A 22,999-nucleotide genomic window follows, 5' to 3' on the forward strand; every position below is an offset into this window, starting at 1 on the left:
ACTAACTTCAGCACAAGTATTTCTAGATCCACAACACCTTACTAGCATGACTTCAATATTACCATAACCACAACTCAAAACTAATTGAGATGAATCAAACTTCTCTAACTATTCAATGCACATGAAGGTGGAAGTTTTCGTATCCCTTTGGATAACTACCCCTTTTGAGACTACTTTCAAAGCATAGATCAACTACCAAGCCACGGACCGCTGCGCTCTAAAAGATACAAGTGAAGCACATAGAGCAAAACTATCTAGCTCAAAAGATATAAGTGAAGCACATGTGAGCTGAATTGTCTACCAAAAGATATAAGTGAAGCTGGACAAAATCAAGGTGTGTGCATTTCTCTCTCTCTAGGTGTGCGGCAAGGATGATTGTGACACAACAAAAATAAAAGACTCCTACGATACAAGACTCTCCAAGCAAAAACACATAAGATATGGTGAATAAAAATATAGGCCCAAGTAACGTTACCGAGGGATTGAAGACGAGAGAGGGGATGCCTTCCCGGGGCATCCCCAAGCTTAGGCTTTTACGCATCCTTGAATCTCTTGGGGTGCCTTGGGCATCCCCAAGAATGAGCTCTTGCCACTCTTTATATCTTTGTCCATAAGAACTTCACCCAAAACTTGAAAACTTCACAACACGAAACTTAAACAGAAACTCGTGATATCATTAGTACAAGAAAGCAAACCACCACTTCCTTAGGTACTGTAGCAAACTTAAATTCTGGTTGTACTGATGTTGGGGTACTGTACTTTCATTCTTCCATGGCTAATACCCCCCGATACTATCCATAGTTTCATCAAAATAAGCAACCAACACTACAAAAACAGAATCTGTTAACAGCAGACCAGTCTGTAGCAATCTGTATGTTTCGTATACCTCTGGTACTTCAAAAATTCTGAACAATTACGACAATCTGAAGATTTTGCGTAGCAATCAGAAGCAGAAAGAATCAACTCAAAATCTCATACAAAAAAAATGAAAATTCTTTTCGTGAGCAGAAAGTTTCTGTCTTTTCGAGCATGACAAAACGATCATCCCCAAGACTAATCATAACGGTTTTGCTTGGCACAAACACAAAAAACACAATCATAGCAGAATTATGAAAGTGTGGAAAACACAAACAGAAAGAAAAAGGATAGATTCATTGGGTTGCCTCCCAACAAGCGCTTTTGTTTAACGCCCTTAGCTAGGCGAAAGTGATGGAATCACGTATAGTCATCTTTGGTGCTCAAACCATAGGTAGCCCTCATCATAGATTCATAAGGAAATCTTATTTTCTTTCTAGGAAAGTGCTCCATGCCCTTATTTAAGGGAAATTGAAATCTAATATTCCCTTCCTTCATATCGATGATAGCACCAATAGTCCTTAGGAAAGGTCTACCAAGAATAATGGGACATGGAGGATTGCAAATCTATGTCAAGTACAATTCCATGGGTACATAGTTCTTATTTGCAACAATAAGAACATCATCGATCCTCCCCATGGGCTTCTTGACAGTAGAATCCGCAAGATGCAAATTAAGAGAAAACCTCATGAAAACCAAGAATGTCACATAAAGACTTTGGAATCGCGGAAACACTAGCACCCAAATCACACAAAGCATTGCACTCATAGTTTTTGATCTTAATTTTGATAGTAGGTTCCCACTCATCATGACGTTTTCTAGGTATAGAGACTTCTAGTTCGAGATACTCTTCAAGAGATTTCATCATAGCATCTACGATATGTGCGGTAAAGGCTTTACTTTGGCTATAAGCATGTGGAGAGTTTGCAATGGATTGCATCAAAGAAATGCATTCAAACACGAAGCAATTATCGTAATTGAATACCTTGAAATCCAAAGTGGGAGTTTCATTACTACCCAAAATTTTGACTTCTTCTACTCCACTCTCCACACCTTTATCATCAAGATAGGTGGACTCCGAATCATTGGGGCGTTTTTCAACCAAAGTGGATTCATATCCAGCCCCTCCATAAGTAGGTTTGACACGCGAAAACAAAGATTCAAGAGGAGACACACCAAGCACTTTAAGATCTTCGCGATTTGCATCACTAGAACGCACCCTTTTAAACCATTCATGTCTAGAGCGAATTTGGGTGGTTCTTTCTTTGCTCTCATTCATGGAGATACGCATAGCTATCAAAGTTTCATCCAAGTTGATCTTGGGAGGAGCGCATCTAACTTTCAAAGCATCAATATCGCAAGACATCCTATCAACGCTCTTAGCCAAATCGTCTATTTTGAGTAGTTTTTCCTCTATGGACGCATTCAAAATCTTTTGAGAGTTGATGAACTCTTTGATATTACTCTCTAGATCAGAGAGTAATTTGTTATGATTTCCATAAGTGTTGCCATAGTAATTTCCATAATTGTTATAGGAGTTACTAGGAAAAGGCCTAGGAACATAGTTTCCTCTAAAAGCATTGTTGTTGCCAAAATTGTTCCTACCAACAAAATTCATGTCTAAACTAGCGTTGCTACTCTCAATCAAAGAAGATAGTGGCATGTTATTAGGATATACGGTAGCGTTTCTACTAGCAACCAAATTCATCAACTCGTCCATCTTAGCACTAAGCGAGTTAATCTCTTCTATAGTGTGCACCTTTTTGCTAGCAGGCGACCCTTCAGTGTGCCACTGAGAGTAGTTGGTCATGATATTGTCTAGGAGTTTTGTAGCGTCTCCTAACGTGATTTCCATGAACGTTCCACCTGAGGCGGAGTCCAAGATATTGTGAGAAGCGAAATTCAAGCCAGCGTAAAAGATTTGTATAATCATCCACAAACTCAAGCCATGAGCGGGCCAATTTCTAATCATAAGCTTCATCCTCTCCCAAGATTGTGCAACGTGTTCATGATCAAGTTGCTTGAAATTCATGATATCGTTACGTAAGGAGATGATCTTTGCACCTATCCCAAGAATCTATACTATTTTTAGGCAAAGAAGAAAACCAAGTTTTTGCGCGATCTCGCAACGAGAAAGGAAAAAGTTTCAACTTAATCACGTCATTATCCACATCTCTTTTCTTTTGCATATCACAAAGCTCAATGAAGGTATTGGGATGGGATGCAGCATCTTCACTAGGAAGGCCAGAGAATTGCTCTTTCATAACAAGATTCAGCAAAGCTGCGTTGATTTCATACGATTCCGCACTAGTGGCGGGAGCAATCGGAGTACTAATAAAATCATTATTATTAGTGCTCGAGAAGTCGCAAAGTTTGGTGTTTTCCGATATGATGTATTCAGCAAACAAACAATCACACAAGAAAGCAAGAAACCAGTAAAGGAAAACGGCAAGGGCAAGAGAAAATGGCGAAGGCGAAAGGCGACTAAAAACGGCAAATGTGAAGTGGGGGAGAGGAAAACGAGAGGCAACTAGCAACAAAAGTAAATGCAAGAGAAGAGTTTGTGAGACCTACTTGGATAGATCTTGATTTCTCCTCCCCGGCAACGGCGCCAGAAATACTTCTGATGGCTGCTGTGTATCCCTTGCAACGGTGCCAGAAATAGTTGTGTTGACGGCACCAGGAATCCGTCATCTGTGGCTACGCCTTAAGGGACTTCCTAGGCAAGTATGCAAAGGATTTCCCCCGTGGCCTTGGAGCCTTGCGTTGGTGTTCCCTCGAAGCGGAAAGGGTGATGTAGCACATCGACGGTAAGTATTTCCCTCAGTTTGAGATCCAAGGTATCAATCCGGCGGAAGAGTATCTCAAGATCCTGCACAAACACAAAAGCTTGCACCCAACGCTATGAAGGGGTTGTCAGTCCCTTATAGATTGTTTGCCAAGTGAGAACTGAAAGCAACAAAGTAACAAAGCAAAGTAAAAGCGGAGTTGTAAACGATGGATGTGAATAGACCCGGGGGCCGTAGTGTTCACTAGTGGCTTCTCTCATGAAAGAAAATAGACGGAGGGTGAACAAATTACTGTCGAGCAATTGATAGAACTGTGCAGAGTCGTGACGATATCTATGCAATGATTATTTCTATAGGCATCACGTCAGAAACAAGTAGACCGATACTTTCTGCATCTACTACTATTAATCCACAGGTCGACCGCTATCCAACATGCATCTAGTGTATTAAGTCCATAAAAACAGAGTAACGCCTTAAGCAAGATGACATGATGTAGAGGGATAATCTCAAACCAATGATAAAAACCCCATCGTTTTACACTTGATGGCTACTGCTTGATGTGTGCCTTGCTGCCCCTACTGTCACTGGGAAAGGTCACCACATGGCAGAACCCAAAACCAAGCACTTCTCCCATTGCAAGAATCATAGATCTAGTTGGCCAAACAAAACCCAAGACTCGGAGAGACTTACAAGGATATCAAATCATGCATATAAGAAGTCAGCAAAGACTCAAATATATATCATAGATAATCTAATCACAAGTCCACAATTCATCGGATCTCGACAAACACACCGCCAAAGAAGATTACATCGGATAGATCTCCATGAAGATCATGGAGAACTTTGTATTGAAGATCCAAGAGAGAGAACAAGCCATCTAGCTACTAACTACGGACCCGTAGGTCTGAAGTGAACTATCACGAGTCATTGGAGCGGCGAGGATGATGATGAAGAAGCCCTCCACCTCCAAAGTCCCCTCCGGCAGGGCGCCGGGAAGGGTCTCCAGATGAGATCTCGCGGAAACGGAAGCTTGCGGCGGCGGAAAAGTATTTTCGAGGCTCCCCTGATTTTTTGCGGAATATTTGGGAATATATAGGCGCAAGACCTAGGTCAGGGGGCGGCCACGGAGGCCCCAAGCCTGCCCACCGCCGCCTCTCCCCTGGTGGCGGAGTGGGGGCTTGTGGGCTCCCTGGAGCCCACCTGGCTTGGCCCAAAAGCCCCCTGGACTTCTTCCCTTCGAAAAAAAAATCATTTCATGGTTTTCTTCCGTTTGGACTCCGTTCCAAAATCAGATCTGAAAAGAGTCAAAAACACGGAAAAACAGGAACTGGCACTTGGCACTGAATCAATAAGCTAGTCCCAAAAAAGATATAAAAAGGTACATAAAACATAAAAAGAAGGCAAGATAACAGCGTGAAACCATAAAAAATTATGGATACGTTTGAGACGTATCACGCGCTCGCTCGCCTGGCCTAGCAAGCAGGGCGTACGTGCGACATGCGCGTGAATGGTTCGCCGAATTCCGGTTCGATGCCTTGCGGGTCGCGGCTTCTTTTTGCCATTTTATTTTTTATGTCTTGTCACACAAGTTCATAATTTCTTGTCCGATAAGTACACGACTTGGAAACCAAGTCGGTTTGAGATGTGGTCACGACACGGAACCGACCTTGGTCCTCCTATATATACTGCTTACCGTGGTCGGTCAAAGACACACCGAAAACTTCTAGGGTTTTGCCTCGTCTCACAACTTGCGCCGCCATCATAGTCTACCTCATCTCGAATGCCGACGTGCATTATTGTGCGAGAGAGCAGGTCTTCGGAACCATTCGTCCTTGCGATCCTACACCGGGAGAGGGCGAATTAGGCTTTTTGGAAGCGCTTTGCACGACTACTCAAATTCGTCACCACGGGTCGTCTACCGTCCAAGTCAGGCGGTGCTCCTCATCGTCGTATTCATCGCCATCAACAAAGGGTCTTCACCAACATCATCGTCAACATAGTTGCTCCTGTTGCAACTAACGAACTGTACGTTACTTGTAATCTGTTTATGTTGATCGTTGTAGTTGGTGCTTCTTGCGCAGTGATGGTGTGCATGTTCAGTTGCTCTGACGGATTGCTAGAGTATTGCATGCTATCTTCTGTTTTAGTCTTGAATTATTAGTGAAATTAATCATGAACTTGCCTAATCTTCCAACAATCCAAAAACCTAATCGAGGCAATTTCCCGAGTTAACTATGGCTAGATTTGATTATGCACTGAGGCCGGATAAGTTTACCAGTGTGCACTTTAAGAGGTGGGAAGTGAGATCCACGCTCTGGCTTACTGCTCTAAAAGTTTTCCATGTTAGTGCTGGCATGCCAGAGGGAGCTTGTGATGAAGATCAGATAAAGTTCCAGGAAGCAAACACTATGTTTGTGGGATGCATTTTGAGTGTTCTTGCTGACCGTATGTGCGATGTGTACATGCACATACAAGATGGAAAGACACTGTGGTATGCGCTGGAGGCTAAATTCGATGCTACAGATGCAGGTAGTGAACTGTACATCATGGAGAATTTTCACGACTACAAGATGGTCAAAAACCGTTATGTGGTTGAACAAGCTCATGAGATACAGTGTATTGTGAAGGAGCTGGAACTCCTTAAGTGTGATCTACCCGATAAATTTGTTGCTAGGTGCATGGTTGCAAAGTTGCCCACCTCATGGAGAAACTTTGTCACTTCTCTGAAACATAAGAGAGAGGAGATATTAGTTGAAAATCTGAGTGCATCTCTTGATGTTGAAGAGAAAGCTCGGGCTAAAGACACTACGGAGAAAGGAGGTGAGGTTCAACCTACTGCCAACATGGTACAAAGTTTCCCACATAACAAGAAAAAAAGGAAAGAACAAGCATGTTTCAACAAGCCTATAAAGACTACTACCTTCAAGACGAAGAAGATCAACAAGGATGAGCTAGAGTGCTACGCCTGTGGGAAACTGGGACACTTTTTCAAGGAATGCCGAGAACATGCAGACCGTAGAGGGAAAACCAGCTCCAAGAGAGTCAACATGGTGACCGCTAGCAATACTGATGGCTATGGTAATTTACCTATTGTGCTTTCAGGATTTCAATCATCTTCATGGTGGATTGATTCAGGAGCTAACGTTCATGTGTGTGCCGATGTCTCTTTGTTTACTTCTTATCAGGTCGCAAGGGATTCTTCTGTCCTAATGGGGAATGGATCGCATGCTTCTGTTTGTGGCATTAGCATGGTGGATCTGAAGTTTACTTCGGGAAAGATCGTGCAACTAAGGAACATGCAGCATGTCTGTACTATGAACAAGAATCTAGTTAGCGACTCCCTTCTATGTCGATATGGGTTTAAGGTAGTTTTAGAGTCAAATAAAGTAATCGTGTCGAGATTAGGACAATTTATAGGCAAAGGCTATGAGTGCGGAGGCTTGTTCCGCTTTTCCCTTTCAGATTTTTGCAATAAGTCAGTAAACCAAATATGTGCTAGTATTAATGATGATACAAGTGTTTGACATTCTTGTTTATGTCATATTAATTTTGGTTTAATATCTCGGCTATCGAGTATGTGTGCAATCGAAGCAGCCTCGGAAGCCTCACACGGCTGCCGAAGAGAGAAACTTGGCACCTATAGAACTCATACATTTTGATCTATGTGAGATGAATGGTATGTTTGTTGGGAAACGTTGCATGTGAAACAAAAATTTCCTACGCACACGAAGACCTATCATGGTGATGTTCATCTACGAGAGGGAGATCAGATCCACATACCCTTGTAGACCACTAAGTGGGAAGCGTTAAGAAACGTCGTTGATGTAGTGGTACAGCTTCGTGATTCAAATCACCGTCGTCCAACGATCCTTCCCGATCTAGCACCGAACGGACGGCACCTCCGCGTTCCGCACACGTACATCTCGATGAAGATCTCCTCCTTCTTGGTCCAGCAAGATATACGGGGAATAAGATGAGTTCTCCGGCAGCGTGACAACGCGCCGGTGATGGTGATGATCTATTCCTGTAGGGCTCCGCTCGAGCTCCACAGAAATCCGATCTAGAGGAAGAACTACGAGGTATAGGATTGAGTTGCACGTGGCCAAGTTGTGTCTCAAAAACCCTAAAATATCTAGTATATATAGGAGGAGGGGAGGGGCTAACCTTGGGGCTCAAGGGAGCCCCTAGGGCACTGTCCGAAGTGGAGAGGAGGACTCAACCTCCAGCTCGGTTTGGGAAAGGAGGAGTCCTGCTCTTCCTTCCCACCTCCCTCTTCCCTTTTTCTTTTCTTTTCTCTTTTCTTTTTCTTCCTAGCCGACATGGTGCTCTTGGTATGGACTCACCAGCCCATTAAGGGCTAGTGCACCACCCCTAAACCACCAGGCTCACTCCCGGGTGGGTGGGCACCTCCCGGTGAAGATCCGGAACCCATTCGTCTCTCCCGGTACACTGTCGGTAATGCCCGAAATCTTTCCGGAGACCAAATGAAACAATCTTATATATCAATCTTTGTTTCCGGACCATTCCGGAAACCCTCGTGACTTCCGTGATCTCATCCGGGACTCCAAACAACCTTCGGTCACCAACACCTATAACTCAACTATACCGAAACGTCACCGAACCTTAAGTGTGCAGACCCTGTGGATTCAAGAACTATGCAGACATGACCTTATACACTCCCCGGTCAATATACAATAGCGGAACCTGGATGTCCATATTGGATCCTACATATTCTACGAAGATCTTCTCGGTTGAACTTATGTGCCAAGGATTCATATAATCCCGTATACCATTCCCTTTGTCCTTCAGTATGTTACTTGCCCGAGATTTGATCGTCGGTATCCTATACCTATTTCAATCTTGTTACCGGCAAGTCTCTTTACTCGTTCCGTAATACAAGATCCCGTGACTAACACTTGAGTCACATTGCTTGCAAGGCTTATATGTGATGTTGTATTACCGAGTGGGCCCCGAGGTACCTCTCCGTCACATGGAGTGACAAATCCCAGTCTTGATCCATGCTAACTCAATGAACACCTTAGGAGATACCTATAGAGCACCTTTTTAGTCACCCAGTAGCGTTGTGATGTTTGATATACACAAGGTATTCCTCCGGTGTCAGTGAGTTACATGATCTCATGGTCATAGGAATGAATACTTTACACGCAGAAAACAATGGCAACAAAATGACACGATCACATTCTACTTTTATATTTTGGGTCTTGTCCATCACATCATTCTCCTAATGATGTGATACAGTTATCAAGTGACAACACTTGCGTATGGTCAGAAAACCTTAACCATCCTTGATCAACTGGCTAGTCAACTAGAGGCTTACTAGGGACATTGTTTTGTCTATATATCCACATATGTATCTATGCTTTCATTCAATACAATTATAACATGGATAATAAACGATTATCTTGAAACAGGAAATATAATAATAACTATTTTATCATTGCCTCTAGGGCATATTTCCAACAGTCTCCCACTTGCACTAGAGTCAATAATCTAGTCTCACATCGTTGTTCGACCTGGGGAGAGTCAAGTCAAGTACAACACAGGATTGACCGGGTGGGGCGCGCCAAAGCAACCCAGGACCCACAATGGAATGAATCTAGCACCCATGCATTTCTGGTGTTGATCATGCTTCGCTCGTGGAAGAGGTTTAGTCAGCGGATCTGCAACATTCAGATCTGTGTGCACTTTGCAAATATTTACGTCCTCTCCTTCGACATAGTCGCGGATGAGGTTGAAGCGTCGTTTGATGTGTCTGGTCTTCTTGTGAAACATTGGTTCCTTTGCTAGAGCAATAGCACCAGTGTTGTCATAGAACAAGGTTATTGGATTTAGTACACTCGGCACAACTCCAAGATCCATCATGAACTGCTTCATCCAAACACCCTCCTTAGCTGCCTCCGAGGCAGCCATCTACTCCGCTTCACATGTAGAATCTGCTATGATGCTTTGCTTGGAACTGCATCAGCTTACCGCACCCCCATTAAGAATAAATATGTATCCGGTTTGAGACTTAGAGTCATCCAGATTAGTGTCAAAGCTTGCGTCGACTTAACCCTTTACGACGAGGTCTTCATCACCTCCATAAACGAGAAACATTTCCTTAGTCCTTTTCAGGTACTTTAGAATATTCTTGACCGCCGTCTAGTGATCCACTCCAGAATATGCTTATGGCCAGGCTGACGTCCGGTCTTGTGCACAGCATTGCATACATGATAGACCCTATGGCTGAAGCATAGGGGACGGTACTCATCTTTTCTCTATCTTCCGCAGTTACTGGACACTGAGTTTTACTCAACTTTATACCTTGTAACACTCGCAAGAACACCTTCTTGGACTGCTTCATTTTGAACTTCTTCAAAACTTTATCAAGGTATGTGCTTTGTGAAAGTCCTATTAGGCGCCTGATCTATCCCTATAGATCTTAATGCCTAATATGTAAGCAGCTTCTCCTAGGTCTTTCATTGAAAAACATTTGTTCAAGTAATCCTTTACGCTCTCTAAAAACTCCACATTGTTTCCAATCAGCAATATGTCATCCACATATAATATGAGGAACGTTACAAAGCTCCCACTCACTTTCTTGTAAATACAAGATTCTCCAACAACTTGTATAAACCCAAATGCTTTGATCACGTCGTCAAAGCGCTTATTCCAACTCCGAGATGCTTGCACCAGTCTATAAATGGATCGCTGGAGCTTGCACATTTTGTTAGCATTCTTCGGATCGACAAAACCTTCGGGTTGCATCATACACAACTCGTCCTTAAGAAAACCATTAAGGAACGTTGTTTTGACATCCATCTGCCAGATTTCATAATCGAAAAATGCAGCTCTTGCTAAAATGATCCGAAGGGACTTAAGCATCACTACCGGTGAGAAAGTCTCATCGTAGTCAACTCCTTGAACTTGTGAAAAACCCTTTGCCACAAGTCAAGCTTTATAAACGGTCACATTACCATTTGCATCCGTCCTCTTCTTAAATATCCATTTGTTCTGAATAGCCTTGCGACCTTCAGGTAATACTTCCAAAGTCCACACTTTGTTTTCATACATAGATCCTATCTCGGACTTCATGGCCTCTAACCATTTATTGGAATCCGGGCCCACCATTGCTTCTTCATAACTCGCAGGTTCATTGTTGTCTAGCAACATTGTAGATAAGACAGAATTCCCGTACCACTCTCGAGTAGTACGTGATCTTGTCGACCTGTGAGGTCCGATAGTAACTTGATCTGAAGCTTCATGATCATCATGATTAGCTTCCTCCTCAACTGGTGTTGCCTCGACAGAGGTTTCCCCTTGCCCTGCGCCACCATCTAGAGGGAGCAGAGGTTCCACAACCTCATCAAGTTCTATCTTCCTCCCACTCAATTCTTTCGAGAGAAACTCCTTCTCAAGAAAAGCTCCGTTCTTAGCAACAAACACTTTGCCCCTCGGATCTGAGATAGAAGGTGTACCCAACTGTCTCTTTTGGGTAACCTATGAAGACACTCTTTTTCGCTTTGGGTTCCAGCTTTTCAGGCTGAAGCTTCTTGACATAAGCATCGCATCCCCGAACTTTAAGAAACGACAACTTTGGCCTGTTGCCATGCCATAGCTCATATGGTGTCGTCTCAGTGGATTATGATGGTGCCCTATTTAAAGTGAATCCAGCTATCTCTAATGCATAACCCCAAAACGATAACGGCAAATCGGTAAGAGACATCATAGATCGCACCATATCTAACAAAGTACGATTACGACGTCCGGACACACCATTATGATGTGGTGTTCCAGGCGGTGTCAACTATGAAATGATTCCACATTGTCTTAAGTGAGCACCAAACTCGAAACTCAGATATTCACCCCCTCGATCACATCGCAGGAACTTGAACTTCTTGTTACGATGATTTTCAACTTCACTCTCAAATTGCTTGAACTTTTCAAACGTTTCAGACTTGTGCTTCATCAAGTAGATATATCCATAAATACTCAAATCATCAGTGAAGGTGAGAAAATAACGATATCCGCCGCGCGCCTCCACACTCATTGGATCGCACACATCGGTATGTATGATCTCCAACAAGTCACTTGCACGCTCCATTGTTTCGGAGAACGGAGTCTTAGTCATCTTGCCCATGAGGCATGGTTCGCACGTGTCAAGCGATTCGAAATCAAGTGACTCCAAAAGCCCATCAACATGGAGTTTCTTTATGCGCTTTACACCAATATGACCTAAGCGGCAGTGCCACAAAAAGGTGGCGCTATCATTGTTAACTCTACATCTTTTGGTCTCAATGTTATGTATATGTGTGTCATCACAATCAAGATTCAATATGAACAAACCCCTCACATTGGGTGCATGAACATAAAAGATATTACTCACAAAATAGAACAACCATTATTCTCTGACTTAAATGAGTAACCGTCTCGCAATAAACAAGATCCAGATATAATGTTCATGCTTAACGCATGCACTAAATAACAATTATTTAAGTTCATGACTAATCCTGATGGTAACTGAAGTGAGACTGTGCCGACGGCGATTGCATAAACCTTGGAAGCATTTCCCACGCGCATCGTCACTTCATCCTTCGCCAACCTTTGTTTATTCCGCAGTCCCTGCTTCGAGTTGCAAATATGAGCAACAGAACCGGTATCAAATACACAAGCACTACTACGAGAGTTGGTTAGGTACACATCAATAACATGTATATCACATATACCTGGTTTGGCGTTGGCCGCCTTCTTATCAGCCAAATACTTGGGGCAGTTGCACTTCCAGCGACCCATCCCCTTGCAATAATAGCACTGAGTTTCTGGCTTAGGTCCAGCCTTGGGTTTCTTCATCGGAGTAGGAACAGTTTTGCCACCCTTCTTGGAGCTCCCCTTCTTGACTTTGTCGTTTCTCTTGAAACCAGTGGTCTTATTGACCATCAACACTTGATGCTTGATGTTTGCTGTGTATCCCTTGCAACTGCGCCAGAAATAGTTATGTCGATGGCACCAGAAATCCTTTAGCTACAGCTACGCCTTAAGGGACTTCCTAGGCAAGTATGCAAAGGATTTCCCCCATGGCCTTGGAGCCTCGTGTTGGTGTTCCCTCGAAGCGGAAAGGGTGATGTAGCACAGCGACGGTAAGTATTTCCCTCAGTTTGAGAACCAAGGTATCAATCCGGCGGAAGAGTATCTCAAGATCCTGCACAGACACAAAAGCTTGCACCCAACGCTATGAAGGGGTTGTCAATCCCTTATAGATTGTTTGCCAAGTGAGAACTGAAAGCAACAAAGTAACAAAGCAAAGTAAAAGCGGAGATGTAAACGATGGATGTGAATAGACCCGGGGGCCGTAGTGTTTACTAGTGGCTTCTCTCATGAAAGCAAGTAGACGGTGGGTGAACAAATTACTGCCGAGCAATTGATAAAACTGTGCAGAGTCGTGACGATATCTATGCAATGATTATTTCTATAGGCATCACGTCCGAAAGAAGTAGACCGATACTTTCTGCATCTACTACTATTACTCCACACGTCGACCGCTATCCAGCATGCATCTAGTGTATTAAGTCCATAAGAACAGAGTAAGACCTTAAGCAGGATGACATGATGTAGAGGGATAATCTCAAACCAATGATAAAAACCCCATCTTTTTACCCTTGATGGCAACTGCTTGCTTTGTGCCTTGCTGCCCCTACTGTCACTCGGAAAGGTCACCACATGGTAGAACCCAAAACCAAGCACTTCTCCCATTGCAAGAATCATAGATCTAGTTGGCCAAACAAAACCCAAGACTCGGAGAGACTTACAAGGATATCAAATCATGCATATAAGAAATCAGCAAAGACTCAAATATATATCATAGATAATCTGATCACAAGTCCAAAATTCATCGGATCTCGACAAACACACCGCCAAAGAAGATTACATCGGATAGATCTCCATGAAGGTCATGGAGAACTTTGTATTGAAGATCCAAGAGAGAGAAGAAGCCATCTAGCTACTAACTACGGACCCGTTGGTCTGAAGTGAACTACTCACGAGTCATTGGAGGGGCGATGATGATGATGAAGAAGCCCTCCAACTCCAATGTCCCCTCCGGCAGGGTGCCGAGAAGGGTCTCCAGATGAGATCTCGCGGAAACGAAAGCTTGCGGCGGCGGAAAAGTATTTTCGAGGCTCCCGTGATTTTTTGCGGAATATTTGGGAATTTATAGGCCAAATACCTAGGTTAGGGGGCGGCCAGGGAGGCCACAAGCCTGCCCACCGCCGCCTCCCCCCTGGTGGCGGAGTGGGGGCTTGTGGGCTCCCTGGAGCCCACCTGGCTTGGCCCAAAAGCCCCCTGGACTTCTTCCATTCGGGAAAAAATCATTTGGGGGTTTTTCTTCCGTTTGGACTCCGTTCCAAAATCAGATCTGGAAAGAGTCAAAAACACGGAAAAAACAGGAACTGGCACTTGGCACTGAATTAATAAGTTAGTCCCAAAAAGATATAAAAGGGTACATAAAACATACAAAGAAGGCAAGCTAACAGTGTGAAATCATCAAAAATTATAGATACGTTTGAGACGTATCAATGCTCTTTCTAGAGTTCTGACTGTGCGACTTTCAGCATTGCGAATAACTCGTCGGGTGACTTGTTCATCCCTTGCATGTTATAGTTCAACACAAAGCTCTTGTAGCTAGGTGGCAGTGATTGAAGAATTCTATCAGTGATAGCCTCTTGCGGGAGTTCAATCCCCAGCTCAGCTAGACGGTTTGAGTACCCAGACATTTTGAGCACATGTTCACTGACAGAGAAATTCTCCTCCATCTTGCAAGCATAGAATTTATCGGAGGTCTCATGCCTCTCGATCCGTGTGTTCTTCTGAAAGATAAAATTCAACTCCTGGAACATCTCATATGCTCCATGACATTCAAAGCGTCGTTGAAGTCCCGGTTCCAAGCCATACAAGATTGCACATTGAACTAGTGAGTAGTCCTCCTTACGTGATTCCCAAGCGTTCAAAACATCTAGGTCAGATGTAGTGGGTGGTTCATCTCCTAGTGCAGCATCAAGGACATAATTCTTTTCCCCAGCTTGTAGGATGAGCCTAAGATTACGAGCCCAGTCTACAAAGTTGCTACCATCATCTTTCACCTTAGCTTTCTCTAGGAACGTATTGAAATTGAGGGTCGCTACTGCATGAGTCATTGATCTACAACATAAAATATTGCAAAGTGGACTTAGACTATGTTCAAGATAATTAGAGTTTAACTAATCAAATTACTAATAAACTCCCACTCAAATAGACATCCCTCTAGTTACTTGAGTGTGGCATGATCCAAATTCACTAACTCAAATCCGATCATCACGTGAGTTGAGTGTAGTTTTAGTGGTAAACATCTCTATGCTAATCAAATCAACTATACGATTCATGGTCGACCTTTCGGTCTCTCGTGTTCCGACGCCATGTCTGCCCATGCTAGGCTCGTCAAGTTTAACCCGAGTGTTTCGCGTTTGCAACTGTTTTGCACCCGTTGTATATGAATGTTGAGTCTATCACACCCGATCATCACGTGGTGTCTCGAAACAATGAACTGTCGCAACGGTGCACAGTCCGGGAGAACACAATTTTATCTTGAAATTTTAGTGAGGGGTCACCTTATAATGCTACAGTCCTCCTAATCAAGATAAGGTGCATAAAAGGATTAGCATCACATGCAATTCATAAGTGACATGAAATGACCATGATCTTGTGCTTCTTGATCTCCATCACCAAAGCAGCGGCATGATCTTCATCATCACCAGCGCCACACAATGATCTCTATCATCGTGCCGCCATAGAGGTTGTCGTGTTATCTATGCTATTACTACTAAAGCTACAACCTAGCAATATAGTAAACGCATCTGCAAACACAAATGTTAGTTTAAAGACAACCCTATGGCTCCTGCCGGTTGTCGTAGCATCGACGTGCAAGTCGATATTAACTATTACAACATGATCATCTCATACATCCAATATATCACATCATGTCTTTGGCCATATCACATCACAAACATACCCTGCAAAAACAAGTTAGACGTCCTCTAATTTGTTGTTGCATGTTTTACATGGCTGCTATGGGTATCTAGTATGATCACATCTTACTTACGCAAAACCACAACGGAGATGTGCAAATTGCTATTTCACCTCTCTCCAAGGACCGCGTCAGTCAAATCCAATTCAACTAAAGTTGACGAAACAGGCACCCGCCAGTCATCTTTATCCAACAAGTTGCATGTTAGTCAATGAAACTGGTCTCTCGTAAGCGTATGAGTAATGTTGGTCCGGGCCGCTTCAATCTAACAATACTGCCGAATCGAGAAAAGACTAAGGAGGGCATAAAATCGAACATCAACACCCACAAAAACTTTTGTGTTCTACTCGATATTACATCTACGCCTGAACCTAGCTCGTGATGCCACTGTTGGGGAACATTGCATGGGAAACAAAAAAATTCCTACGCACACGAAGACCTATCATGGTGATGTTCATCTACGAGAGGGAGATCGGATCCACATACCCTTGTAGATCGCTAAGCGGGAAACATTAAGAAATGCAGTTGATGTAGTGGTACAACTTTGTGATTCGAATCAGCATCGTCCCACGATCCATCCCGATCTAGCACCGAACGGACGGCACCTCCGCGTTCAGCACACGTACAGCTCGATGACGATCTCCGCCTTCTTGATCCAGCAAGAGAAATGGGGAAGTAGATGAGTTCTCCGGCAGCGTGACGGCGCGTCAGTTATGGTGATGATCTATTCCTGCAGGGCTGCGCTCAAGCTCCGCAGAAATCCGATCTAGAAGAAAAACTACGAGGTATAGGTTTGAGTTGCACGTGGCAAAGTTGTGTCTCAAAAACCCTAAAACCTCTAGTATAAATAGGAGGAGGGGAGGGGCTAGACTTGGGGCTCAAGGGAGCCCCTAGGGTGCCGGCCGAAGTGGAGAGGAGGACTCCAACTTCAATTCAGTTTGGGGAAGGAGGAGTCCTCCTCTTCCTTCCCACCTCCCTCTTCCTTTTTTTATTTTCTCTTTGGTTTTTCTTCCTAGCCGACATGGACCTCTTAGGCTGGCCTCACCAGCCCACTAAGGTCTGGTGCGCCACCCGTGGGCCACCAGGCTCACTCCCGATTGGGTGGGCCCCTCCAGGTGAAGATCCGGAACCCATTCGTCACTCCCGATACACTGCCGATAATGCCCGAAATCTTTCCGGAGACCTAATGAAACAATCCTATATATCAATCTTCGTTTCCGGACCATTCCAGAAACCCTCGTGACATACGTGATCTCATCCGGGACTCCGAACTACCTTCGGTCACCAACACCTATAACTCAACTATACCTAAACGTCACCGAACCTTAAGTGTGAAGACCCTGTGGTTTCGAGATCTATGCAGACATGACCTGAGACACTCCCCGGTCAATATCCAATAGCGGGACCTAGATGTCCATATTGGATCCTACATATTCTACGAAGATCTTATCGGTTGAACCTCTGTGTCAAGGATTCATATAATCTCGTATACCATTCCGTTTGTCCTTCGGTATGTTACTTGCCCAAGATTTGATTGTCGGTATCCTATACCTATTTCAATCTCGTTACCGGAAAGTCTCTTTACTCATTCCGTAATACAAGATACCGTGACTAACACTTGAGTCACATTGCTTGCAAGGCTTATATGCGATGTTGTATTACCGAGTGGGCCCCGAGATACCTCTCTGTCACACGGATAGACAAATCCCTGTCTTGATCCAAGCTAACTCAACGGACACCTTCATAGATACGTGTAGAGCACCTTTATAGTCACCCAGTAACGTTGTGAGGTTTGATACACACAAGGTATTCCTCTCGTGTCAGTGAGTTACATGATCTCATGGTCATAGGAATGAATACTTGACACGCAAAAAACAATAGCAACAAAATGACACGATCACATGCTACCTTTATATTTTGGGTCTTGTCCATCACATCATTCTCCTAATGATGTGATCGAGTTATCAAGTGTCAACACTTGCGTATGGTCAGAAAACCTTAACTATCCTTGATCAACTGGCTAGTCAACTAGAGTCTTACTAGGGACATTGTTTTGTCTATATATCCACACATGTAGCTATGCTTTCATTCAATACAATTATAGCATGGATAATAGAGGATTATCTTGAAACAAGAAATATAATAATAACTGTTTTAGCATTGCCTCTAGGGCATATTTCCAACAGTGTTGACAAAGGGTGGAAAGAGATATTTCATGACTTTGATTGATGATGCGACTAGATTTTGCTATGTTTATTTGTTGCAATTTAAAGATGAAGCTGTCGATTACTTTAAGATCTATAAAGCTGAAGTTGAAAATCAACTAGAGAGAAAGATCAAGCGTCTTAGGTCGGATCGTGGTAGAGAATATTTTCCCAAAGTTTTTTATGAATTTTGTGAGGAACATGGTATCATTCATGAGAGGACGCCTCCCTATTCGCCCCAATCAAACGGGATTGTTGAGAGGAAAAATCGCATGTTGACTGACTTGGTGAACGCCATGGTATACACTGCTGGTTTATCTAAGGCATGGTGGGGGGAGGCTTCGTTGACCGTATGTCATGTCCTGAATAGAGTTCCTAACAAAAATAAAGAGAAAACCCCTTATGAAGAGTGGGTTGGGATAAAACCATCACTTTCTTATTTGCACACTTGGGGATGTTTGGCAAAGGTCAATATTCCTATCCCCAAGAAACGCAAACTTGGACCAAAGACAGTGGATTGTGTTTTTCTGGGTTATGCTCAGCGGAGCATTGCTTATAGATTTTTAGTAGTTAAATCTGAGGTTCCTGATATGCATGTAGATACTATACTGGAATCTCGTGATGCAAAAAAATTTGAGAATATGTTTCCTATGAAAGATATGCATATCATTGCTAGATTTTCTTCTGAGTTAAATTCTAAATCTAGTACATTTCATGATTATATTGAACAAACACCTGAGGAAGTCCATGAGAAGGATAACGTTGAAGGTCCTGTAAGGAGCAAGGGACGAAGGGTTGCAAAATCCTTTGGTGATGATTTCATCGTATACCTTGTGGACGATACTCCCAAGTCTATTGAAGAGGCATATGCATCTCCGGATGTAGATGATTGGAAAGAAGTTGTTCATAATGAGATGGACTCAGTTCTTTCTAATGGAACTTGGGAATTAACTGAACGACCTTATGGTTGTAAACCTGTGGGATGTAAATGGGTGTTCAAAAAGAAGTTATGGCCTGATGGTACTATTGATAAGTACAAGGCAGGACTTGTGGCCAAGGGCTACACTCAGAAAGAAGGCAGAGATTACTTTGACACCTATTCACGTGTTGCTAGAATGACCACCATTCAGGTGCTACTCTCCCTGGATCCCTCTTATGATCTGATAATTCATCAAATGGATGTAAAGATAGCTTTCCTAAATGGAGAGTTGGAACAGGAAATTTATATGGATCAGCCTGATGGGTTTGTGTTAAAAGGAGAAGATAAAATGGTGTGCAAGTTGCTAAAATCTTTGTATGGTCTGAAACAAACACCTAAGCAATGACATGAGAAGTTTGAAAGAACTTTGACTTCTACGGGATTTGTCATTAATGAGGCTGATAGGTGTGTTTACTATCGCCATGGTGGAGGCAATAGTGTCATATTATGTTTCTATGCGTATGACATATTTATCTTTGGTACAAACATTGTTGCGATCAATGAGGTCAAGTCTTTCCTGCCAAAGAGTTTTGACATGAAAGATCTGGGAGAAGCTGGTGTGATCCTAAACATCAAACTTATTAAGGATGAGAGTGGGATTACTCTAATGCAATCTCACTATGTTGAGAAGGTCATGAGACGTTTAGGCTTTATGGATAATAAGCCTTCTCCAACACCTTATGATCCCAACGTGACACTTAGAAAGAACGAGAAAGAAACGAGAGATCAGTTAAGATACTCTCAAATTGTCGGTTCACTCATGTACCTAGCTAGTGCTACAAAACCAGACATCTCTTTTGTTGTGAGCAAATTGAGTAGGTTCATGTCCAACCTGGGTAATGATAATTGGCATGCACTAGAAACAGTCTTGCACTATCTGAGAGGTACTATGAGTTATGGAATTCACTATTCGGGGCACCCCCTGTGCTAGAAGGATATAGTGATTCAAATTGGATCTCTGATGTTGATGTACTCTACACTACAAGTGGGTATGTGTTTACTCAGAGGTGGTGCAGTGTCATGGAGGTCTTCCAAGAAAACCATTTTGACAAGGTCAACTATCGAAGCAGAACTAACTGCTTTAGACACAGCCATTGTAGAGGCAAAATGGCTGCGTGAACTCTTGATGGACTTGCATGTGGTTGAAAAACCCGTACCGGCTATTCTTATGAATTGTGACAACCAAACGGTTATCACTAAAGTAAATAATTTTAAGGATAACACAAAGTCATCAAGACACATGAAGAGACGTTTGAAATCTGTCAGGAAGTTGAGAAACTCCGGAGTAATAACGGTTACGTATATTCAAACAAACAAAAACCTCGCAGATCCTTTTACAAGGGGACTATCACGAAATGTGATAGATATTGCATCGAGGGAGATGGGAATGAGACCCATATATGTTACACCATAGTAGTAACCCAACCTTTGTGATCGGAGATCCCATGAATTAGGACTTGGGAAGAACAAGCTATTGGTTAACAGAGGAGGGTAATAAGTGACCGTCTCTAAGTGAAGATGCAAAACTCTCAGAGCTGTAAGGCTTAAGTGTTGTAAGGCAGGTTGGCAACATGCCTTAATGTGATTCCATTGGCTATTATAGCAAAGATGTTGTCCTACAGAGCAATCTTGAAAGAACACACCTATATGAGCGCCGATTGTAAAACATCGCAATCTAGGAGATTTGAGTAATCTCTAGTAAGCTCATGAAGAGACCAAGGAGTACGATGTATATGCTCCAAACCATGGGGTAGCCTACTAGCAGCCAGATACTGGTTAAGACTTTGAATGAAACCTGTTCACACAAAACTAGCAATTCAAGGCATAGGCCATTATCAAGTTGTGGATGGATGTAGCTTAAAGTTCTAGGCAGAAGTTCAACTTCACAGTCTCTGCTAAAATACTCGTATATTATACAAGTGGAGAGAAAACGCAAATCTCTAAATGGGTATTTGAGATCTGGTGGGGGATTGTTAGAATTAATGGGCTTGGCCCATCTACAAATTCTGAAATCTCAAATTGAGCCCATGAATAAAATGGCAAGTGGTGGTGTGGTTGTGCTAAAGTTTAGTCCCATACTGCTTGTGAAGGAAGATTTGGACCTGTTTATATAGTGAGTTCTCCCCACCACTCTTGGTGTGTGTTGAGAAGAGAAAGGAGAGAACCACATGCGCGTGCTCGCTCGCCTTGCACGGCAGGGCAGGGCGTGCGACATGCGCGTGAATGGTCCACCTAATTCCGGTCCGATGCCTTGCGGGGATGCGGCTTACTTTTGTCATTTTATTTTTTATGTCTTGGCACACAAGTCGACAATTTCTTGTCCGGTAAGTATACGACTTGGAAACCAAGTCGGTCTGAGACGTGGTGGCGACACGGAATCGACCTTGGTCCTCCTATATGTACTGCTTACCATGGTCGTCCAAAGACACACCGAAAACATCTAGGATTTTGCCTCGTCTCACAACTTGCACCGCCATCGTAGTCTACCTCATCTCGAATGCCGGCGTGCATTGGCGTGCGAGAGAGCAGGTCTCCGAAACCGTTTGTATTTTCGATCCTACACCGGGAGAGGACGAATTAGGTTTTTGGGAAGCGCTTTGCGCGACTGCTCAAATTCGTTACCACGGGTCGTTTACCATCCAAGTCAGGCGGTGCTACTCATCATCGTCTTCATCGCCATCAACAAAGGATAGTCACCAACATCATCATCAACACAGTCGCTCTTTCTGCAACTAACAAACAGTACGTTACTCGTAATCTGTTTATGTTGATCGCTATAGTTGCTGCTTCTTGCGTGGTGATGTTGTGCATGTTCAGTTGCTCTACCGGATTGCTATAGTATTGAATGCTATCTTCTGTTTTAGTCATGAATTATTTAGGGAAATTAATCATGAACTTGCCTAATCTTGCAACACAAATAGGAAGAAAATTCTTTGGCATGCAATTGCTTACACCTTGATGTTTAGTATGAAAACAGATACAAAATAAGACTACATGCAATAGACGATGGAAATGACAATGAAGAAAATGCTCCATTTCCCGAATTCTTATTCTTTGGCGCACTTGGTGAACGAATAGCTGGCATCACCGCAGATTGTGCAGCAGCCCACAAAATAGGAAGGACTGACTACCTTCCTCCCGAACTGAAAGAACTCCCACGCAAAAGATTCATTCTAACATATGTGGCACAAGAGGTATCACTTAAATGTGATTTCCACATGTTCCAAGTCAAGGCAGTATAACACCTAGAAAGTGAAGAACCCCTTGCCCCACTAGCAATGCTAAACATAACCACAACATCACCAACATCTGAACAAACAGACAAAAATACAGTTACCACACCAGCAACGTGAGAATATGATATGGACACACATGAACCTTCACATATAAAAGATGGAAAGGTATAGTTGTCGAAACAAGAAACTCCTTCTATTAACTATACAAATAGTCATCTTAGTTTACTTAATCCACTTGGTTCTTTGCAGTTATTGGATGAGACGTCCACTTCGCAAAGCAGGAAGAGGAAAAAAAACAAGGACAAACTCTCACCTCCTCATCATAAAAAGAGGTTAGAACATACATTTTGTACAATCTTCAAACAACTAGTCTACTAACTGCTCACATAATACTACTTAATCATAAACAACCATGTGGACAAGCAGTTATTCATCTCCGAAAATGATCAAACAAACCTGAACTGATCAAGAGAAAGCTCCAGATATGCAACCCAAGTGATGAAGTAGCTCCACATACCAGATTCTAATACAAATCAAACTACGCTTTCAACATGGGAGATCTCAAGACTGAAGAAGCACAGTTCTTAGTATTGTAAATATATGCGTACCTCTTTTCACCTGAACTTGAACTTCTTGCCCTTTGTGCCTGTTTTAGACTAAGCTTCCTGGCTCTTTTGAACTACACTTCTCGCTTAGTTGTATGTATCCTACTAGTTTGTTCCTTAGTTGGACCCCCGTGTGTGAGCACAATCTTAATCTATGATCATCATAGATGTAATGACATCCTACCTCTTCTGTACACGATTGTGCCAGTCCTAACACCCTCGTTATATAGTAAAAGCTAAGATATGTTCCCCACTAGATCAACTTACACTATGTTC

General features: G+C 43.0%; 1 pseudogene; it reads left to right on the forward strand.

Moving 5' to 3' along the window:
• The window catches only part of LOC123408568, a 37,624-nt pseudogene extending 15,007 nt beyond the window's left edge, over positions 1–22,617 (forward strand).
• The last annotated feature ends 382 nt before the right edge of the window (positions 22,618–22,999 follow it).

Source organism: Hordeum vulgare, chromosome 7H (assembly GCF_904849725.1).
Source record: "Hordeum vulgare subsp. vulgare chromosome 7H, MorexV3_pseudomolecules_assembly, whole genome shotgun sequence".
Lineage (NCBI taxonomy): Eukaryota > Viridiplantae > Streptophyta > Magnoliopsida > Poales > Poaceae > Hordeum > Hordeum vulgare.